Source organism: Rana temporaria, chromosome 2, assembly GCF_905171775.1.
Source record: "Rana temporaria chromosome 2, aRanTem1.1, whole genome shotgun sequence".
NCBI lineage: Eukaryota > Metazoa > Chordata > Amphibia > Anura > Ranidae > Rana > Rana temporaria.
The window spans coordinates 283,003,968-283,028,407 of NC_053490.1; the positions used below are offsets into that span (position 1 = coordinate 283,003,968).

Consider the following 24,440-nt stretch of genomic DNA (forward strand, 5'->3'; position numbering starts at 1 on the left):
ATTTTTTTCCCCCCATATTTAAATAAATAACCTAGGTTTTCTTGACCGAGGAAAGAGATTACGGAAAGGAAGTTCTTTACAAAAAAAGGAGCTGGCTTGGGGCTGGGAGGAGAAAACTATAGATCCCTTGAGGCACTGGGGCTCGGAAGAGAGGTGGTTTCCTTTTGTTTTTCCCAGCCTGAGAAGGAGTGTGGAGGATGTTCAGAGAAATTGACTACACATCGAGCTGCCAACAGACTGCAACTTTAGTGGCAGATGTCTACAGAGCCCGCTGCCTGATCAGGGAAGGTCACTGCGGATGGACACCGATCAGTTGTGCTGCCAGCAGTAAGGAGGGAAATCACTTGCTACCACAGGAGTTGGTGAGGGACGCTGGCCAAAAACCTTACTACACATTGACAAAAAGAGGGACTATGTGGCCTGCAAGCATCACAAGGCCAGTGCCTTTATCAGTGCTTAAATGGACACAATTCTAAGTGCTCCGACAGAGGAGTTGGGCCCCCAACAAACTCATTTGCAGCATGTTTTTGCGATTGTTTAACTGTTTGCTGTGTCATTGCCGTTCATCTCTCTTTTGCCACTAAGGTACTGCAACTATATCTCTTTCTTAAACATTCTCCAACCAGCCAGGTGTGTCAGCGTATGTGGTGCCATTTACATGGTCTATTGAGAAACCAAAACTTCTAGACATGCATCCTCCTGTTCCCTGTAGCACCTAATGGTTCCTCCCACTGACCTCCACATCAGTACTGGGTCCTGTAGTGACTTAAGCTCCATACACAGGCCGAATATCGGGCAGCATCAGCTGATTTAACAGAAACCGTCAGACATTGGCCGTGTGTACAGCAGCTGGTCCAACAGAAGCCAGACAAAAGTCTGGCTTCTTTCAAAGCAGCATGAGTGAAAAAGGTCTGCTGATTGGTATCTGATCAGCACTTTCAGCCAATGGCTGATCCCGCTAACCGGTGTGTGTTCTGATTTGGGGGGTGTCCCCCTATCAGAACACAATAGCTCACAGGGAGATTGCTGTACCAACATCGGATTGTAAGTACAGGATGTCCTCTCGAGCGTGCCAGTTTTGTTTTGGTTCAGCCCGCAAAACAAAACACAAAACACAAACACACTAGTGTGTACTAGGTTTAGGAACTACTGAAAAAAACAGTGATGAACCCGGGAAGATAGACACTGCCGAAAGTATTGTTTTCATAGCAGACTTTAGAGGATGATCTTTAACAGAGAAGCATTCAACAGCAAGAAAGGTGAAGTATTCACGCTATCGCAAGGGCGGATTTGTGGCCATTTCTTTCACCGACAGAATCCCTTTAAATGTTTACACTTCCAGACCATAATGCAAATTTAGATCGAAACTACTCCACACTGGTGAATCCACAAAATTACGTTTTTTTTGTAAATGTGCAGCAAAAATATAGAGATTGTCATATTCACCAGGTAATAAACAGGGTAAATACGGGAAACTTTTTCAGGTTTTCATGAATGTCCATAAAGGTTGCTGCATTCAGTGGTTGTGCAGGCAAATAAATATTTTATAAAAGACTGAATTAATTATTCAGTAGTAAATGAACAGTGAATGTCACATTCACTCATTTACACACACACACACACACACACACACACACACACCAGAATATTGGAAAACAACAAAACACAACACAATATTAGTGAACCCAAAAGGAACTCAGGATAGATATTTGGCATTTATCATGCCAGTTCAATTGTCCGTTTTCTCAAAGCCTTTTAAAACACAGAATCTAAAGTGTATATATATATATATATATATATATATATATATATATATATATATATATATATATATATATATATATATATATATAAAAAAGTTTTTGTTCTGCTGATCCTGGTGACCATTGTATTTGATGCAGAAAGCGATTAGAAATCCAAAAAACCCACACACCTAACATAAGTCTCTACCATCTAAAACAAGGATCTAACTTTTCATACAGTTGGAAGGTTATACTTGTTACAGTCATCATACCTTTCAAAATGCATACATTCCAGTTATGAATACATCAATGCCTCAGACTTGTTCTGTGATGAAAGGTCTGCATTTCTGCCTGTTGAATAAGAGAACATGTATATTTACATACACCTCTGTGAATTGAATTTATAGCATTTCCATAGAGAAAAGAACACAGTAAAGTAAATCTATTGCTCCAATCAGATAAAAGCTCTTCCCACATCATGAAATGTATGTATGCATGTGTTTTTATATTTATTTATATTGAGCATCTGTGGGACATCCTCAAATGGAAGGTGGAGGAGCAAAAGGTCTTGAACATCCACCAGCTCTGTGATATCGTAATGGAGGAGTGGGAGAGGACTCCAGTGTCAGCCTGTGAAGCTCTGGTGAACTTCATGCCCCAGGGGGTTAAGTCAGTGCTGGAAAATAATGGTGGTCATACAAAATAGTGAGCAAATTTACACTGTTATACAAGCCATACACTCACTACTTTACATTGTAGCAAACTGTCATTTCTTCAGTGTTGTAACATGAAAAGATAATATATACACATATACACACACACACACACACACACACACACACACACACACACACACACACACATGCATACAAGAAAAAGTAAAATTAAATTGTTACCATGTTTTTATTGAACACACCATGTAAACATTCACAGTGCAGGTGGACAAAGTATGTGAACCCTTGGATTTAATAACTGGTTGAACCTCCTTTGGCAGCAATAACTTCAATCAAACGTTTCCTGTAGTTGCAGATCAGACGTGCACAACGGTCAGGCGTAATTCTTGACCATTCCTCTTTACAGAACCGTTTCAGTTCAGCAATATCCTTGGTGTGAATTGCTTTCTTGAGGTCCTGCCACAGCATCTCAATCGGGTTGAGGTCAGGACTCTGACTGGGCCACTCCAGAAGGCGTAATTTCTTCTGTTTAAGCCATTCTGTTGATTTACTTCTATGCTTTGGGTCGTTGTCCTGTTGCAACACCCATCTCCTGTTGAGCTTCAGCTGGCCTCAAGTTCTCCTGCAAAATGTCTTGATAAACTTGGGAATTAATTTTTCCTTCAACGATAGTAATCCGTCCAGGCCCTGATGCAGCAAAGCAGCCCCAAACCATGATGCCCCCACCACCATACTTCACAGTTGGAATGAGGTTTTGATGTTGGTGTGCTTTGCCTCTATTTCTCCACACATAGTGCTGTGTGTTTCTTCCAAACAACTCAACTTTGGTTTCATCTGTCCACAGAATATTTTGCCAGTACTGCTGTGGAACATCCAGGTGCTCTTGTGTAAACTGTAAACTTGCAGCAAATGTTTTTTTTTTGGATAGCAGTGGCTTCCTCTGTGGTATCCTCTCATGAAATCCATTCTTGTTTAGTGTTTTACATATCGTAGATTCGCTAACAGGGATGTTAGCATATGCCAGAGACTTTTGTAAGTCTTTAGCTGACACTCTAGGATTCTTCTTCACCTCATTGTGCAGCCTGCGCTGTGCTCTTGCAGTCATCTTTACAGGACGGCAGCTCCTAGGGAGAGTAGCAGCAGTGCTGAACTTTCTCCATTTATAAACAATTTGTCCTACCGTGTAGGCTTTTGGAGATACTTTTATAACCCTTTCCAGCTTTATGCAAGTCAACAATTCTTAATAGTAGGTCTTCCGAGAGCTCTTTTGTGCGAGGCATCATTCACATCAGGCAATGCTTCTTGTGAAAAGCAAACCCAGAACTGGTGTGTGTTTTTTATAGGGCAGGGCAGCTGTAACCAACACCTCCAATCTCATCTTATTGATTGGACTCCAGTTGGCTGACACCTCACTCCAATTAGCTCTTGGAGATGCCATTAGTATAGCTGGGTTCACATACTTTTTCCACCTGCACTGTAAATGTTTACATGGTGTGTTCAATAAAAACATGGTAACATTTAATTATTTGTGTGTTATTAGTTTAAGCAGACTGATTGTCTATTGTTGTGACTTAGATGAAGATCAGATCACATTTTATGACCAATTTGTGCAGACATCCATATCATTCCAAAAAGGTTCACATACATTTTATTGCAAGTGTGTGTGTGTGCGCGCACATATACATATTATTATATATATGTATAATAAATAATCAATCATACATACATACATACCCACACTAATACCTCTGAGATGGCAAGCAACGTGGTTTACGAGCAATTTGTTTAATTTATTGCTTTTATTCTGCCTCGGTTTGCGAGCGGTGTCTCGCAAGACAAGCAGGATTCAAGGCAAAAGGGGTGTGCAGTACCACATTTGGCCAAAGGTGTGGGGGTGCCAGTGATGCTCGGAAACTCGGTTCCGGTTCTCGGTGAAACGCATTGAGGCACCATTCCCACGCGCAGGGTGAATTCACACTATATGCAGTGACAGTTTTACTGCATTGTATAAAGGTCTGTCACCACAGGGACACACAGAAAACAATTGTTTCCTATGTGTCCTATTCACACGGCAATGCATGCTGCATTCCATCGCAGCACACTGTGCTGAATTGCATGGCAACGTACAGCAATGCAACGCATCGCACTGCTTTACATTGCCGTGCATGAAGTGTATGTTTTGTACAAACTTTGTGTACAAAAGAAAAAGGGGGGGGGGCCGTGTGATGCACCACACTGCCCCCTACCTCAGCCAGCAATCGAGACCTGAAGTGGTGAATCGTTCTGCCCGGGCTCCGTCGTTGTAGTGTCGATTCGGGCCTTAGCATAATGCAATCATTGCGTCACACTAATGGAGCGCTTCTTTTCAATGTTACAATTCAAGATGGGGGTGGACTGGAATTTTATGTAATAATTTTCCAGTAAAAATACAAGTGCACGTAGTTTAGCCATATGATAAAAAGCAGCATTTTGTAGTTTTTGATTAAGTCAAGTTTTTGTCACCCAAGTCCTCATTTAGGAGATTTCCTCCAACTTCCTGTCTGTGATAGCAGGGTAAGAAATGGCAAGGGGTCCATGTCAAACAGGAAGATATAGTAAACAATAAAAGCAGAAGTTTTAACCCTTCCCCACATAGCTAAATAAAAGGTACTTTTGTTACTGTCACCACTTGAGAGATATCTCATCGTTTCCTGTCCTTATGACACCTGCCACTAGGACAGGGAGGCAAGGCAAATCATTCCAAGCCTAGGTTCACATTGATGCTACTTTGAAATTGCGCTATTTCACGTGAAGTAGCGCAATTTCAAAGTAGCAAGGTCAGCACGATTTTGGGTGCTACTTGATAAACATTTGTGTGGCTTCATGCACAGATGTCTATTGAAGTCCCACCTGAAATCGCCAAAGTAGTGCAGGAACTACTTTTCCAAATCGGTGCGGCGCCCCAAAATCAGTGTCGCACCGATTGGAACGATGCCATTGCCGGCAATAGGCTGCGACTTGCCATTCGATTTGATCTCTCAAATCGTATGAGAAATCGTTCCAATGTGAACCTAGGCTAAGGGAGAAAAATAAGCAATACAATTACACAATACAAATAAACAGTCTTTGCTGGAGCTTGATTTTATTTCCGATTGTAGGATTATATTAAATTAGATCGGTTTGAATATTTCACGTACAAGATAAGTGTAAAAGCTGCTCTGGTTAAAAAAAAGGCAGATGTGCCTTAGGTACACTGCAATAGAAATCACAGTCTGTAGAACTAGGTTATTTGTAGAAATTACTCATTTAAAGCATCAACTGCAAGTACAGTTAAGACTCTCAGACCTCAGTACATTAAAATAGCAATTACATTAGCAACCCAGGCTGGCATATTTGAAACCAGACGCCACATAGCCATTATATTTAGGTCCAAATTAAAATATTTGTTCAGATATGGGTTTTGGCATCCGATTTACAATATAAATCTGCTGTTAACCCACACCACTTATAACCCTGTAACAACCCTAAGAATGACATATAGAAAGACTAGAGTACCTATACTGCAAACCCTTGTCTATGGTTTCCTCAGTAGCTATAGGCTGTTGGTGGTAGACAAAAAGCACACTATATTATTGGCTGCTGCTTACACAGGCAGTAACGATATGTACATACTGCCCTAACCACAAAGGAGTTGGACAATGAGAAGTTTTCAAACACCCAGCACACGGGTAATGCTTTTTAATTTTTATAACTGCAAGTCAAGGTAGGAGGACCTCTATGGCTACAAGCGTACAAAAGTGTTAGGTAAGCTCGCAGGAGCAGGGCCCTCCTAACCTTCTTGTGATGTCCTCCATTATATTGTAAAGCGCTGGGCAAAACTGCTGGTGCTATAAAAATCCCAAATATTATAATTGATAATTTTAGCATGAAGCTGCAAATTCACTGTACAATCTTCATTACAATAAAAAATAAATAAAATTCTTTAGGAAGCTGAACTAGAAATTTCCACTTCCCCTTACTAAAAGGACAGTCACACAGCTCTAGCGTGAATAATGTAAAAACTTCTCCAGAATTACCTCCATTTAATTGCAACAAAACCAACATAAATTATTCACATTTTTACATCAGTCTGATCTTTCATCACAAAAGTTACATTCTCACACAATGGATTCGATCCAAGACACTTGATTCTGCTACCTACTTTACTGTGTGTTTTCACACTAATCTAGCACAAACGCATTCGATTTTAGAATAAATTGTGTTTTCAGGTTAAGTATCAACTTATCTTAATGCTATTCCATTTTACTTATGGGAAAGTTGCTCCGATGCAGAGCTAAAAGAGGAGAAGAGAACAGCTCTGTATAGGAGAGAAACCATGCAGAAAATGACTTTACTGGCAAGTGTATACAATAAAATTTAGGTTAGGATCAAACCACAGCATGCGCACAAGTATCGACATGTGCTGGCGATGTATACGTGGTGCCACAAATTTTATGACACAGCACGTACCAAAATACAGAATACAGGCTTTTTCCTGGTCCATGCATAGGGACTGCTGCTCAAAGAATGTGGTATATGAACCCCACGCATTTATGTGCTGCCCCTTTTGTTAATATTTTTTAGACCTAGGTTTACAACTGAATGGGCTTTAACCACAGTACACTTGCAGGCAGACAACTGCTACATGGGAATACGGCTACACAAGACAAAAATCTTGAAGCATAAATTTGATATATATATATATTTTTTTTTAATCCAGCAATGAAAATTACTATACCTTTTGTAAGAGAAAAATACTGTGAAATATGCTTATAAAGGGTCATGAAGAAAACAATTTCAGAAGGCAAATTTGTACTTGTAAAGTCACTCTGCCTAATTACTAGAATCCCCTGTGTTATATGAAGCCATGTTGCAGTGTGCCTCTCCGTTTTATAAAAATTATGCAGCTCAATATCTTATTTCAGAGACACTGTGTGGTCACGTGACAGCCTGCCGCTCTCCTTGCCCAATCTGAGAACTACAGTGGGAGGAGCCGAGGCTCCCCTCTGACCTTAACCAGGAGGAGAGCGAAAGTCACGTGACGGCACAGTGGCGCTCTGCAATAAGGCATTGCGCTGCATAATTTTTATAAAACAGACACTGTGCAACATAGCTTCATATAACAGAGGGGATTCTAGTAAGTAGGCAGTTATTTTACACAGATAAGCAGCGGGAGGGGAGAGAGGAGCAGATTGGCGCTGACTCAATAGCCGACAGGCAGAGAGAGAGAGAGAGACTGCGTGCTGATGGAGGCACGTAAAACTGACCACGGGATCATGGATCAGCAGCCATGATTTCCGTGGTCAGCACACACACAGGGGGACAAAGCAACAGGCAGGATCAACCACCAACCAGGGACAAATGACCAGGCACAAGCACTATGCTGTACATCAAGCTTTTAAAAAGAAAACTGGATTTTGTTTAGGGTTACAACAGCTTTAAATGTTTTTTTTATAGTATTGCCATATTTTTATGCTTCATTTACTATTAGAAAAAGAGAACAAGAGAAAAACACTATAGATACAAACTGTGTTGACAAAACAAGTCAAGCTGCATGAACTTCCACGTGTTTTTTTTTTTTTTTTTTTTACGGTCCCCGTCATGAAAATTAGTCTGTACCATGTGATCAAATTGACCACATAGTAACAATGGATGGCATGAAAGGAAGCTGTCCATTGTGTACAATGTCACGTGACCTGCTGCGATTTGTCCCAGCAGTCACATGGTACTGGCAGCATGCCGTACTCTGATCAGATATCAGCTGTGTCCCGTAGACATGGGTGGGGTGACAGATCACACCCGGCCTATAGACAAATGACGGCCGCACAAAGTGGTTAAGGCCAAGTTCTCACTACTGTGATGCAACTTTGATTTGATTTACAGTGCGATGTGATGCAACTTTGCATATTCTATGGGGTCAAGTTGCACCCTGAAAAAACAAACAAAAAAAACAAAAAAAAACACAAAGAAGTTCTGGGTTGCATTGAATAGAATGGGCACCACTGAAAATGTGATTTCCATTGCCATGCGATTCTGTGTGGCATAAGTCGCATCAGAATTCGTACTATTGTGAACCAGGCCTTAAAAAGGCCAAGTTTACCTTTGTTCACCTTTTATTTCTAAATTCCAGCTACCCTATGTGCCAATATAGCATTAACACAGCTTTCCAGGAGAGAGTGAGGTAAGCATGTGTAGAATAAATTCTACACATGCTTACCTCACTCTCCTCATGGCCGTTTTAAAAACACTGCTCCATTAATTTTGCCTTACTTTTTGGATAGATGACTTTTACGTCATGACACAGGAAGGAGTTGACCAGCTGAAAGTAGATCATGCAGGGTGTGAGCCAATGAGATTTGGTCAACTCCTTTCTGTGTCATGACCTAAAGTCTATCCAGGAATTTAAAAGGAAAAAAGTGAACAGACTTCAACTACTTAACGACCACATGCCGCAGTTGTACTGCGGCAGGTTGTCTCTCCTGCGTGAACCGCCATCATTGTACATCGACTGCTTTAAGGGATATAGGCAGCGCAACTTAGGAGCCGATGCATGTGGCCGTGATGTCCACCGCCACCCATGATCGATCCTCACAGAGAGGGTCCAGGGATCTGTCAATGTAAACAGACTGATCTCCGTTCTCTCTCTACTTTCCTGACAGATCTGCTGTTCTTAATGATTAGGTACAAGTGTCAAATCTGTCCACCGCAATGTCGCAGTCCCGCAAAAAGAAAATATAATAAAAATGGCATAAATCTATCCCCTATTTTGTAGACGCTATAACTTTTGCACAAACCAATCCATATATGCTTATTGCATTTTTTTTAAACCAAAAATAAGTAGCAGAATACATATTTTTTTGGGGGGGGGAGGGGGGGTAGTTATTAAAAAAAAAAAAAAAAAAAAAAGGTAAAAAAAATAGTTTTTATTTTGTTTCACAATTGTCACTCAAAAAATAAAAACCGCAGAGGTGATCACATACCAAAATGTATGTATGTATGTATGTATGTATGTATGTATGTATGTATGTATGGATAGATAGATAGATAGATAGATAGATAGATAGATAGATAGATAGATAGATAGATAGATAGATAGATAGATAGATAGATAGATAGATAGATAGATAGAGGGATAGAGGGATGAGAACCTTGGTCTTTTTTTATTGCTGGTTTTATCACCATTACAAAAATTTGCCTTCACTTCCTGGATTTGGTTTGAATGAAGTCTACATTAAGTCTTTTCTATTTCCTGTTACATTGAGGAACCAACAACCTAGCCAGGGCCTTCTGGGAAAGACATCACCAGTGCCTTCCAGAGATATCTGCAATGCAAATACAAGATCTCTTCTAGAACATGCCTGCTCATGCCCTGTGTGAGATCTGGCATGATTTGCTATTAGACAACATTATGCCTCAACAGGTTTAACCCTGGTTCACAATGGAACCGTTCAAATCGTTGAGACTTTAAAAAACATTCCTGCACCATTTTTTTTATATTTCATTGCAACTTGCATAGACTTCTGTTAAATGAATTCGCAGAGTAATCGAGGGTCCAGATTGCACTGATCTGAGCTTTGAAGTCGCGCGATTTTAAAAAGGCAAAACTGGTTTGAAGCAGGGCTTAAGCTTAAAATGCGTCTCTGTGGCTGGAAATACATATTTATTTTTTTTCTCTGTAACAAAAATTCTTAGGTAAGATTTTCAAAAGAAAATTCTTTTGAAATTCAACCCCATATATGGCCTATATATGGGGTTGAATCTCAAAAGAATTTTCTTTCGAAAATCTTACCTAAGATTTTTTGTTCAAATTTTGCACCATTAGTGGGCTGCAGCAATGGCCGATTTTCGTGCGGCCATCAGATTTAAGTGATCGAGCCTTGCTGGAAATTTTTTGAAAAACAAAAGATTTTTATTTATTTTTTTAATTTAGAAAAAAGGGAGAATCATGCGAGAAATTTAAAAAGCGAAAAATGAATGCACAAGAGTGCAAGAAAAGAAGATTCCCAGCCATGAAAATTATTTTCTGTAGCAACATGTGGTGAAATTGAGGGCTTGGTTGGTCGAATTTAGAAAATCAATGGATTACAAAATGCACAAAATTTCAGATTTTCGAAAGAAAATCTGTTTGGAATTCGACCCATGCACCTGCATAACTTATAATAAAATGGAAAAAATACTTTAAGCCTGTGTTTACACTATTGCGAACAGACATCTCATGCAATTCGTACCACATTGATGTGCATATGATGTCTGTGCCATGCAAATTGAGCCAGTTTGTATGGCTGAACTCGCACGAAAATGCGCCCATGTGATCCGATTCTTGTCCAAATTCAGAGTTTGCGCTGCAAACCCATCTGGGGGTGTCATTAACCACTTCAGCCCTGGAAGAATTGACTGCCCAATGAACAGGCCATTTTTTGCGATTCGGCAGTGTCGCTTTGACAATTGCACCCCAAAAATAGAGCTTTCTTTTGGTGGTATTTGATGACCTCCGCTGGGTTTTTTTTTGCGCTATAAACAAAAGAAAATGCGACAATAAATAAAAAAATAAATAAAGCTATATTTTAGAGCCTGAGCTGGCCACACCCACAGCCCAGCATTTGAGTGAGCGAGGGGGAAGCAGAGAGCTGCGACATGACAGTCCACAGCTCTAAATACCGAGTTGATCGCTCGGTTCTCAGTGCAGAGGCGCCAGTGGACAGATGCAGCATCCACCCAAGTATAACACTCTACCTCTATTTTAACTTTGTTTTGACACCCGCAGTCGTTTGCAGAGGGCAGTGTGAACGTCCAGCGAGGGAGATGCAATTCAGGTACCAGCACAATTCCAGTGCAGGTTCACGCATCGCAATAGTGTGAACCCAAGCTTACACTTCATGGGAAACCTACTTACCACTGTTAAGAAACACAAGTACGGTATATTCTATGCAACATATAATTCAAAACTACCATGCAATTACTTTGTACAGAAAAACAAGAGACCGATTTTGTGGGTGTAGGTAATCATGTGTACTCGATGCGGTCTAGAAGAGAACTAAACTGTTGGAACTTGAACAAAACATTTAATATAAAGTTTACATGCCCATGCTGTAGATATGCATGTGCAAAAATATTGCAACAAGCCTAACATACATATGTGCTGTCCTGGCATCCCCAACAACCAGAATACTCCATTGTTGGCATACGAGTTCCTGCTGCCCTCCAAAGAGTTGATGGCAAATATCGGCAGTTGCAGCATCTCTAGTGTGCGGTACCATCTTGCACAGCAGATTATCTATTACCTATATGTGGGTCATCATAATCACCAGGCAAAAAAGAAAATCTATGCCAATTTTCAAACCCAACTTACCTTCGTCCTCCTTACTAATGCCTCTGTAGTAATTTAAAACGGTCTTCAATAAATTATTTAAAATATATAAATATTGGTGGTCATTTATTGAAAGGTGGTCTCCATTTAGCCAAGCTGCAAAGGATCACCGCTTACCATATGCCTTCACAAGTTATTACGGTAAATAGATTCTTACCTTATGTGTCACATCTTCATAGTAACACGATGACAGTTACTGCCCTATTTTTTTGTATGAGGTCATGTCATAGAAGAGGCAAACCCAAGTATTTTATTAACCACTTACTGCCCGTAGGCCGTCATATATGACATCCTGGAATTTCAGTGGGGATATCTGAATGATGCCTGCAGCTACAGGCATCATCCAGATATCATCTTTTTTCAGCCGGCGATTCTGTGCACCATAAGAACAATCATAGCGGCAGCTCAGCCGCTTGATTGTTCTAACTGGCTGCAGGATGGGGTGCAACCATCCAGTGCTTCTCACGGCTCGCCCCGCCGGAGAATGAATGGTCGCTGCTAAAAGTTAAGCATAGAGATTTTTTTTTATTTAATCATTTTATCGAAAGCCCATGGCGTGTGAAACGCACTCAAAAAAACTTCACCTGGTGCCAAAAAAATGTGCACAACATAAAGGAGTGACACAAAAACGTGCAGCGGGTACACTAGCCCTCTAAAATCAGAGGGCCCTGCCCTGAATCCCCCGGGGCGTTAGGCTCCTGACAGGGAACAGGGTACTTTACACTATGGTCCATCCAGCCAAAGCCAGACGGACCCCTTTCTCTGGAGGGTCTGCCGAAACAGACCAACCCAAGTAAGGCTCCACCGAAGAGAGACCCCACGAGAGAGGGCGAACTAAGCCAGAAGGCCATGTCCACCCCCTCCCAAGACTTTCAGGGCAGGCCCGAGGACCAGCACCCTACTCATCACACCGTGCAAAACATAAAAATACAAAAACATGACACACAAAGGAATAAATTATATAAAGTGGGGAAGATGGTCCCCAGTCATCTCTATGACCCTCGGAGGGTGAAACTTTATGATATTATATCACGTAGTGCCGGAGGTGAACAATGCAGAGAGAGGTTTTTTTTTATTATTATCTCAGCCTTTCCAGCCTGAAGGAGAGATGTGGGGTCTAGGACCTGCCACACACTATTCCTATTACAAGGCATGTTTACAGACACTTGTAATAGGAATACAAGTGAAAAAAAATAAAAAAATGTAAGCGCGTGCTCAAGCATAGAAGCGAACGCATAAGCGAGTCACGCCCGCATATGTAAACAACGTTCATATCACACGTGAGGTTTTGCTGTGTGCGTTCGTAGCAATTCTAGCCCAAGACCTCCTCTAACTCTAAAACAGGTAACCTGTAAAAAAAATATATATATATATATATATATATATATATATATATATATATATATATATATATATATATATATATATATATATATATATATATATATACCCTAGGGTCTCTGCAAAAAACATGTTTGGGGGTTCCGAGTAATTTCTAGAAAATAAAAATAAGAGGATTTTTGCATGTAGGAGCGAAGTGCCAGAATTGGCCCAGATGGGAAGTGGTTAAAGTCTATGATAAGTTTTTAACTAATTAGGTTTTAACAGCATGCATCATAGTAACTTCTATATCTTTCCCTTACCTCACAGATTTCATAACTTTATGACACAATCAGCCATTCCACTGAATAAGAGGGTGGAGCTGTGGAAGTAATCCGTGTGTAAAGTGTGAGTCACACAGCGATATCATATCCCCATTTCCAGTTACTGCATGTTGGAGAGGACATGACTTTAGTGTAGGGATAGGCCAACTTTACAACTCCACTTTTACTCTGAAGCACCATGGGAATGTAAAAAAATTGCCATAAAAAGCACACAGTGACAGCTCTTGCCTAATTAGAATGACCATTTTACACGTAAAGAAATACATCTGCATTTAATGAGAATCTAGATTCTACTTAACCACCCGCACATCATCCTGCAAAGAGATAGAACGGTGGTCTGCCTATGTAAACAAGGCAGGTCGCCATTCTGACATGAAGAAATTAAATGCGTATCGCTGCAATTCATCTCTTCCCCTAGTAAAACACTGGTTAGGCATACAGTTTACCCTTTTACCACCCCTGAGGTTAACCCCTTCCCAGCCAGTGTCATTAGCACAGCGACAGGGCATATTTTTTTTTTTTAGCACTGAACACTGTATTCAGGTCACTGGTCCCCAATGCCAAAAGTATCAGTTAGTGTCCAAATGTCTGCCGCAATATTGCAATACTGCTATAAGTTGCCGATCGCGACCATTACAAGTTAATTTATTTTTTTAAATAAATAAAAAATATCCCATACTATGTCGATGCTATAACTTTTGCGCAAACCAATCAAAATATGGTTATTGTGTTTTTTTTTTTAACAAATACACTATTTTACCAAAAGTATTGGACACCTGCCTACACACACGAACAAACTTTATTGGCATCCCAGTCAGTCAGAGCCCTTTCACACTGACAGCACTTTGTCGTAGTTTTAAATGTGATTTTCGGCCCCTAGCGGAGCGCTTTTAACCCCTGCTAGCGGTCAAATAAAAGGATTAAAAGCAGTGCTGCCCATTGCTTTCAATGGACAGGGGTGCTTTAGGAGCAGCGTATACACCGCTCCTAAAGCACCTCAAAGCATTTTACAGGCACCATTTTTAGCCTCCAGTGTGAAAGGGGTCTAAATGGACCATCTCCTGTACCATGTCTGCAGTCTCTGACCATCTCCCGCACTACGTCTGCAGTCTCTGACCATCTCCTATATCATGTCTGCAGTATGTCTGGGGGTCTTTCTAACAGACTCTCTAACATAAGTCCTCTCTGTGTCCATCAGAAAGGCCCCCCTCCAGGTCCCAATAAAGTACTCTGCTTCTCTTCCTGTATTTTGTTTATTGTTAAGAGATCATGCAAGGATCCCAGGGTAATAAAGACTTTGTCGGGGAGCATTTCTGTGGTTGAGTCGTTGCCATATAAACATTTGTAAACGGGAGGAGTTAGAAAAATGACCACAGCCATGTGGGGCGCCAGAAATATTTCTGCACCCAGGCGCCTGTGACCCTAGGATCGGCCCTGCATGGATTAGCAAGGTTGGAGTGGAGGAACTTGACTGGCCTGCACAGAGTCCTAACCTCAACCCGATAGAACACCTTTTGGATGAATAAGAGCGGAGACTGCAAGTCAGGCCTTCTCGTCAACATCAGTGCCTGACCGCAAAAATATGCTTCTGGAAGAATGGTCAAACATTCTCCAAAACCTTGTGGACAGCCTTCCCAGAAGAGGTGAAGCCGTTATAGCTGCAAAGGGTGGGCCATCTCAATATTGAACCCTAGGGACTAAGACTGGGAAGCCATTAAAAGTTTATGTGTGTAAAGGCAGGCGTCCCAATACTTTTTGTAATATAGTGTAGTAAAATACATATTAGTCTAAATTTATAAATAAAATAAGGACATAAATTTCATTTGGGTACAATGTTGCATGACCGTGTAATTGTCAGTTAAAGTAATGCAGTGCAGCATCACAAAAAAAATGGCCTTGTCATGAAGTGGGGTAAATCTTCCGGAGGTCAAGTGGTCAATAAGAAATCCAGATTGTATTTAAAAAAATCAGGTATATATAGAAACCACACATAGTACTGTACAAAAGTCTATGCACTTTTGAGTGCTCCAAAAAATATTTGGCTTTGATGGTTATTTTAGGCCTTCCTGGCAAGCATTCCTTTTGCAAAAAGTTAAGCAATGCAATAAAAACGTGAATGTTCATAAAGCTGAATTATAGACAGATAAAAGACAATGAAGACCGTTATGCATTCATTAAAGCAGCATTAAAGCATTTTTTTTTAAAGCAATGAAACTGCAAGTTAAAAACTGTACTACAATTGCACATGCATAGTTGCAAATCTGTGTTACCTGGTGCATAATGCATGTTTCACATCATGTATATAGTCTTGTTCCTGCAGTATTAGGAGGTGGTGATGAAGGGGTGCTACCATTTGAGGGAAGTTATGTAATCATCCCATCACAGGAAATGCTCTACAGGAACTCCCTCCTGCTCTTTTAAGCCATGTATTCCTCGTTTCCAAGCTGAACTCCAGGATAAGCAAATAGAGTCTAAATACAAGAGTCGTGCATATTTTTGTTGTACTTTGTGTCTTTCAGGTTTATACAGTAATGCAGTGCAAAAAACTTTCCTTCCTGTAGAAGCATTCTGTAATAAAGACTGGTCACTGTTGCTCTCACTCCATATGCAGAGTGATCGGTCATGTCTCCACCCACTCCTGTAGTTTTCTGTAGGCAGCTTTAAATGCGTAGACATGCTGCATCCTAGCACAGGCTATGGGCAGCACAGTAATGATGTCACTGCTACTTTTATAAGTTAGATCTGTGTTTGCAAAAGCATTTGGTCCACACAAAGAATATATTTAAAAAAGAAAGATTGTGTCCGAAGGTCTTGGGCCATACTGATGTGTTGATGGGGTCTGCCCAGTTAGTAAATGTGGCAAGCCTATGCCATTGTACCTGTTCAGCTGGCAGGGCTGAAGACATGAGGTTGTACAGAACCCCAGATCCTGCACAGCTGGGAAACCTTCTGGAATAAGTCACATGACACATATGGGTTGATTTACTAAAACTGAAGAGTGCAAAATCTGGTGCAGCTGTGCATAGAAACCTTCCTATTCAAGTTTTTCCCCCTCAAAAGCGTAACAAGCTGAAGTTAGAAGCGGATTGGCTTTATTAAAAAAAAAAATCCCATGTACATAAGCATTCACAGCCTTTACTCAATACTTTGTTGAAGCACCTTTGGCACCAATTACAGCCTCAAGTCTTTGAGTATGATGCTTCAGGCTTGGCACACCTATTTTTGGACAGGCTATCCCATTCTTCTTTGCAAGCTCCATCAAGTTGGATGGGGAGCATCAGTGCACAGTCATTTTCAGATCTCTCTAGAGATCGGTTGTCCAGTAGCCACTTCTTTTGTTATCTTGGCTGTATGCTTAGGGTCATTGTCCTGTTGAAAGATGAACCTTCGCCCAGGTCCAGTGCACTCGGGAGAAGGTTTTCATTAAAGGATGTCTCTGTACATTTCTGCATTCGTCTTTCCCTCGATCCTGACTAGTCTCCCAGTTCCTGCCACTGAAAAACATCCCCACACCACCATGCTTCATTGTAGGGATAGTATTGGCAAGGTGATGAGCGGTGCCTGGTTTCCTCCAGACATGATGCTTGCCATTCAGGCCAAAGCCTTCAATCTTTGTTTCATCAGACCAGATAACTTTGTTTTGCATGGCGAGAGTCCTTTAGGTTCCTTTTGGCAAACTCCAGGCAAGCGGTCATGTGCATGTTACTGGAGGAGTGGCTTCCGTTTGGTGGAGTGCTGCAGAGATTGTTGTTCTTCAAGAAGGTTCTCCTCTCTCCACAGAGAAATGCTGGAGCTCTGTCAGAGTGACCATTGGGTTCTTGGTCACCTCCCTGACTAAGGCCCTTCTCCCTGATCGCTCAGTTTGGCTGAGCTGCCCTCTCTAGGAGTCCTGGTGGATTTAAACTTCTATTTTTGGATGATGGAGGCCACTGTGCTCATTGGGATCTTCAAGGTGCAGAAAAGGTTCTGCAGCATTTCCACAGATCTGTGCCTTGAAACAATCCTGTCTTGGCGGTCGTGTGCCCCTTAGGCTGCATTCACACCTGAGCATAGGTCGTTCGGTCGTTTTTTTCTGGCGTTTTGTCGCGCGTATTCATGCTTATTTGCGCGTTTGCATACAGCGTCGTCCGACGTTTTTGTACTTCAACATTTTTTATTTTAGCCAATAGGAAAAATTATCATCTTTTCATCACTTGTTGCTATGTTGGTAGATTTTTTTTATCTTCTGCCTGGGTGAAATGTTCTATTGATTAAAAGTGACAAAACGCCCGTAGCAAACGCTCGTTGTCGCGCTTGTCGCTTGAATCGAGCGTTTCCATTATTTTCTATGGGAAATAGAAACGCTCAAAAACGCCCAAACCGCCCGATTCGCGCGACAAAAAAGGGTCCGGAACTTGTTTGAGCTTCAGTCGTTCGGCATCAGGCGTTTTGGAGTGGAGATGTGAACCATCTCCATAGGGAATAATGTATTTTTTCCCCTCTAGCGTTTGAGCGTCGCGCTTCAGGCGACAAAACGCTCAGGTGTGAATGCAGCCTAAAGGTGTATGCACCCTTGCATCTTTGAAGTATGCCGTGTTGGGGGTGGAAGGGTAAAAAAAGGTGGATAAATGTGCTTTGAGCACCTCTGTTTTATACCAAAAGACCTAGACTGCTTCATCGGTTTTTATAGATTCTGCTATATTTAAATACATTCTAAATATAGTTTGTCAGGAATTAACACTAGATTTCATGAGAAAAATGTAAAGTCACTAGCTATTCCACAGATGTAGGTGTATCCCACACACTCATGTCTCTTATGGCATGAAATTTTTAATTCATGATTCATGCACTTGCCAATTCCTTTTTAGTCCATTTGTTAACAGGTCATTTAAATATCTCCTAAGAAGAGACTTGGCAAGACAGGAAGTTTTGAGGTCTGGTCAGAACGATTTGTCTGCATATTTTTCCAGCTACTAAGCTTTGTTCTAGAAGTGATGAATTTCCTTTTGAAAGCATGCATTTCATTAACAATTACAAGGCTGAATATTTAGGGAAATGGAAAAAAAAAAAAAACATGACTACCATTATTAATAATTGTTAAAAACAAAAAAAACGTAAAAAACGTAAAAGATTTTAAATAAAATTTTATTTTAAAAATTTTAAAATTTAAAAAAAAAATTACGTGCCTATCACCATGAAGGGCCTCCCCCTTTACTAAAATTCACACCAGCTTACATCTCTGCATAATACACCGATGAGCCATAACTTTATGACCACTGACAGGTTAAGTGAATATTGAATGGTTATCTTGTTACTTGCATATGGAAGTTGGTGGAATAGAGATCTAGATAGAGTTGAGATATACAGTATACATCGTTGTTTATGAAGTTGACGTGTTGAAAAAAAAAAAATGTCCATCACAGTTTGTTGTGTATAGGGCTGTGTAGCAGCAGACAGATCAGAGTGCCCGTGCCAACCCTGTTCACAGCCAAAAGCACCTACCATGGGCACGTTGGCATCAGAACTGGACCACGGAGCAGTGGAGGGTCCAATGAATCACATTTTCTTTTTTAGATCATGTGGATAGCTGAATGTGTGCATTGCTTAATTGGCGAAACCAGCGTGATGCTTTGGTAAATGTTCTGCTGGGAACCTTGGGTACTGCAATTCATGTTGAGGTTACTTTGACACATGCTACCTTCCCAAACATGACCAAGTACATCACTTTTTTGAAATGGCATTTCCTAATGGCATCGACTTCTTTGAGCAGGATAATTCACCCCATCACACTGCAAAATGGTTCAAGAATGGTTTAAGGAACGCAACAATGAGTTTGAGGTGTTGACTTGGCTTCCACATTCTCCAGATGTCAAGCCAATCAAGAATTTGTGGAATGTGCTGGAAAAACAACTCTGATCCAAGGAGGCCTCACCTCACAACTCACAGGAATTAAAATAACCTACTACTGACAGCTTGGTGCCAGATACCACAGCATACCTTCAGAGGTCCAAGGCCGTTTTGGTGGAAAAAGAGGGTCCTACACAATATTAAGTGAATGGTCATAAAAAGTATGGCCGATCGTTGTATATATTACATACTACATGTCCACCCTTACAGAGCTCCTCATTGCTTTGCATTCACTACAATTCATATAATATTACTTTCCACCAAATTGAATTCATTTACTTATATACTTCACTCTCATTAGATTTCAACCAGGATATTAAAACCTGTCAGCTCTCTGTTGGGGTGAACATGTAGTATGGAATGCATGTCACATTCATTCATTATGCCCACTGTAAATATACGATGAAGAATAGTATACCATTTGGCACAGCACCCAGAAGACTGCGCTGTCACTAATGGCTTGGACTACTTCAGTAATCCACAAAGGCCAATCAGATATTTTATATGCATGCTTAAAATAGGAGCTGCAGTCTGCTCACATAATTTGTAATAAAAACATCTTTGCAATTCTGAAGCTTCCCTCCAACCAACTACTTTTCATATTATTTTATATATAAATGCACAGAGATTCTGTACTTGCCATATATGCTGCTGAAATCTCTCTACCAAGTCTGGCTGCAACCATTTTAAAAACTGAGCAGCTGAAGCTGCTGCCTGTTCACTTCCTGGATTTACACAGACACACACCTCCAGCTCTAATTGGGGGAGCGCAAGAGAGAGAAAGCGCGAGAGAGATGCACAATGTCATAAGCCTGGGCTTTTTACCAGACAAGTAAACGGGAAGTGGGCTGTAGAAGGTATTTGTACGTTTTACTATCCAAAGTTAAAACAAGGGCAGAGGATTTAACCTCCTGGCGGTAATCCAGAGTCTGGCTCGGGGTGGAATTCCAGTACCATTAGCGGTATCCCCGAGCCAGACTCGGGATTGCATCGCAGTATCCAGGCATTGTTACTTACCTTATCCCCTGGATCCTGCGATGTCTCCCCGCTGTGTGAGCGAGCCGTGTCCTCCTCCGCTCGATTCACACAGTACCCAAGTACCGCCGAGCTCCGTTCCCTGCGACGTTACGATGCACGGGGACGGAGAACGGCGCCAAATTCAAAATAGTAAAAAACACAATACACATACAGTATACTGTAGATTGTCCATAGCAACCAAAAAAAAAATGTCCGTTTATATCAAAAGTGGTTCTAGAGCAGCTATAAAACAGCGATAATAAATTAGAATCACTTGTAGAATTGAGCGATAGCGATTTGTGGGGAAATTCGTCATCAAAAACACTAAAAAGTAATGACAGCGACAATTCTGCAACTAAGCAAATTTCAGCGTTTTTGCTTTGATTACATTATTGAATTATTATTTTATAATTTTGTGTATCAAGCTTTATCATACCCGGGATGTCTACTAGACCCTTGGTCAGATTTAAGTGAGTTATTCTTGGGAATTACAGGCCTATAATATAAAAACGCCAAATGTCCATGCAAAATAATGGTACCGCTTTCAGCACCTAAAATCTGAAATAATCATACCGCCAGGGAGGTTAATAGATGGAAAGATCAAAAAAAATTACGGAAGTTCCACTAGAAAAAAAATAAATAAATAAAATAAAAATAAAATGGCAAAATTATCCCAATCTAAGTTCTGAAAAAAAGACATCCCTGCATTAAAACTTTCTTTTGAAAATTGTGTTGGAAAATAGAATAAAAAACAGACATTTTGAACAGCATAGGTATAGATATGGTTTATGGTGACACGTGTAGCAATCACAACCAAGAAGGCAATATATAAAAAAAAAAAAAAAAGAAAACAGGAAAAACGAGAGGATAAAGAACCAAAAAAAAAGGAAGGAAGGAGCATGACATAGGAAACATGTAGCCGACTGTACTGAAAACAAAGCTCTAGTTGAATATCATCTCAAGTTGGCCCCTGGATAGCAGTATGCACACAAAGTAGTAAACAGTTACACATTAACAAAACATATATTAAAAAAAAAAAAAAAGCCCAAACATGCTGTAGTGTTTTAACATGCACATTCCAACATGCCAAAATATGCTTTGGTTACCAATAATAAAGATAGAGTCTGCTCCCATCAAAATGGTGTAATGTGTTTTAAACATAAAAAACACACACACACACACACACACACACACACACATCTATTTTGCGCGCAGGCAGACCGATCGGGTCCACCTGTCAGTTTCAGACGGACCCAGTTGGACCATCCAATGTCCTCTTCGGAACAGCAGATGTAAAACGGACCTCCAGTCCGCAAAAACAGTTCCCCATCCATTTCGCTGACCAGATCAGATGACAGTCAAATGGAAGAAAAAAAAAAAGGGAAGAGGAGAGAAGGGGTATGAAATGGGGAAACACGATCTCAATGGAAATAGTGAGGAGTGCTGCCCACACTTAAGGGGAGGGCATTTTCATATATATGCATACTATAAAAAATTAGAGAAAATGGAAACAAACAAAAAAAAAAAAACACACGCCACGATATACCACCCAAAGAATACTACCTCATTTAAATGTATTAAATATAAAAACAGCATAGAAAAAGAGGATAGGAGAAGGCTCCTACAGCATGCCAATCCTCCCTCCTACCTAACACCTCAAACACTCCCCATACATTTATACCTAGCCACATCCACCCCTATATTCCTCCTCCTACACACAGCAACATCTTAAAGTCCTTCCGTAGGAAGCTGGGACAGAGGTGACTGTATGAACTACCCCCCTCTATATAGACCTTCACGCTAGAAGTACCCAAGGTCCATATGTATAAAGTAGGGCTGCAACTAACGATTATTTTCATAATCGATTAGTTGGCCGATTATTGTTTCGATTAACCACTTCCATACCAGGTACTTACGCAGCTTCCCGCCCAAGCCAATTTTCAGCTTTCAGCACTGTCGCACTTTGAATGGCAATTGCGCGGTCATGCTACACTGTACCCAAACAAAATTGGCGTCCTTTTTTCCCCACAAATAGAGCTTTCTTTTGGTGGTATTTGATCACCTCTGCGATTTTTTTTTTTTGCGCAACAACTAAAAAAAGGCTGAAAATTTGGAAAAAAAATTACGTTTTTATTTTTTTCTGTTAATTTTTTTGTAAATACGTTTTCTCTTTCAATTACGGGCACTGATATGGCGGCACTAATGGGCACCGATGAGATGGCACTGATGGACATCGATGAGGTAGTACTGACGGGCACAGATGAGGTGGCACTGATTGGCGGCACTGGTATGCGGCACTGATGGGCACACATAGGCGGCACTGATGGGCACACATAGGCGGCACTGATGGGCACACATAGGCGGCACTGATGGGCACACATAGGCGGCACTGATGGGCACACATAGGCGGCACTGATGGGCACTCATGGGCGGCACTGATGGGCACTCATGGGCGGCACTGATGGATACTTATGGGTGGCACAGATGGGCACTGCTAGGTGGGCACTGGGCATGGATGGGCACTGTGGGGTGGCACTGATGGACACTGGGGTGGCGCTGATGGACACTGGGGTGGCGCTGATGGACACTGGGGTGGCAGCACTGATTGTTGCCAGTCAGTGCCCATTTGTGGGCACTGACTGGCATCTTTTTTCTGTATGTTTTTTTTTATTTATTTTTTAGACTTTTTTTTTTTTTTTCAGTTTTTTTTTTTTTTTTGCCCACCCTGGTGCTCCAGGGTGGGCATCCCTGGTGGTCCAGTGTGGCGATCCGAGGGGGGGCTGCGCTGATAAACAATCAGCGCGAACCCCCCCTGTCAGGAGAGCCGCCGATCGGCTATCCTCTACACGCGTCTGTCAGACGCGAGTGAGGAAGAGCCATCGGCGGCTCTTCCTGTTTACATCGTGATCAGCCGTGGTTGGACACGGCTGATCACGTGGTAAAGAGTCTCCGCCGGAGGCTCTTTACCGAGATCGGAGATGCAGGGTGTCAGACTGACACCCCGCATCACCGATCGCCGCGATGCGCGCCCCCACGGGCGCGCGCGGCATGAAATCCTGCAGGACGTTCTAGAACGTCCTGTCAGGATTTCATAACCACTTCCCGGACGTAAATCGGCCATAGGCCGGGCGGGAAGTGGTTAATCGGATAATAGCCTTAAAAAAAATTTTTTTGGGGGCCAATTTGTTGTTGGGCAGATTACAAAACACAAATTGCTTCAAAAACACATTACATGCTTTTCCGCAGCTTCACCATTGAAGTATATTGAACCGAAAAAAAAAAATGAAAAAAAAATATAGCACCGTGTTGTGTTAAAAAGTCCTTGCCCTTTCCAAATACGCAGCAGCTGAAAAAAAATCATGGATGTGAACGTGTCCTATAGGAAAACATGTAAATGAACTGTAGTGTGTTTCTGCACACATCAGGCCTGAGATGTTAAAGGGGAGTTCCACCCACAATTTCACTTTTTAAATATAAATACCCCTGTAATACACAAGCTTAATGTATTCTAGTAAAGTTAGTCTGTAAACTAAGGTCCGTTTTGTTAGGTTGTTACAGCATTTAGATAGTTTATAATCTAGAAATAGACCGTGGCCATCTTAAGTGTGGGCATCATGAAGCCAGACTGTATGACTTCCTGGATTTCAGCTTTGCATATCTCGCACATGCTCAGTGCACAAGCAATGTAATAGGTTTCAGTCAGGTTTGCAAGGACTACTGGGAAACATGATGCCTATCCCAGAAACCCTTGCAAATAGCCTAGGCAAATAAGGAGGAGGAAGTAATGAAGGACTACAAAATAAAAGGTATTTACAAGCAACAAATTAAATAAAAATTGTCCATTCTGAACACTATGAGATTAGAGATTATGCAGCACAGACAAACATAAAAAAATGGGTGGAACTCCACTTTAAGTAACATAATGGGGTTTAAAAAACAAAAATAAGAGCAAATAATTGCTACTGTAAGGGGATCATTTTTTTTACTGTGGGACAGTGAAAGTAATATTTACTGTAGCGATTTGCTTTTTTGTACTATAAAGGGCTAATTTTTTTAACCCCATTATGTTACT

General features: G+C 41.1%; 1 protein-coding gene across 4 annotated transcripts in view; it reads right to left on the reverse strand.

The window, feature by feature from the left end:
* LUZP1 (leucine zipper protein 1) overlaps positions 1 to 24,440 on the reverse strand; it is a 115,600-nt gene that overhangs the window by 33,142 nt on the left and 58,018 nt on the right. For 3 of the 4 annotated variants that reach the window (XM_040337124.1, XM_040337127.1, XM_040337125.1), the window contains exon 2: positions 2,015 to 2,093. The exons of the other annotated variant lie outside the window; for it this stretch is intronic. The gene's annotated coding sequence lies outside the window, so the exon portion shown is untranslated. The remainder of the gene's footprint in view (positions 1 to 2,014; positions 2,094 to 24,440) is intronic. 4 annotated transcript variants of the gene reach the window in all.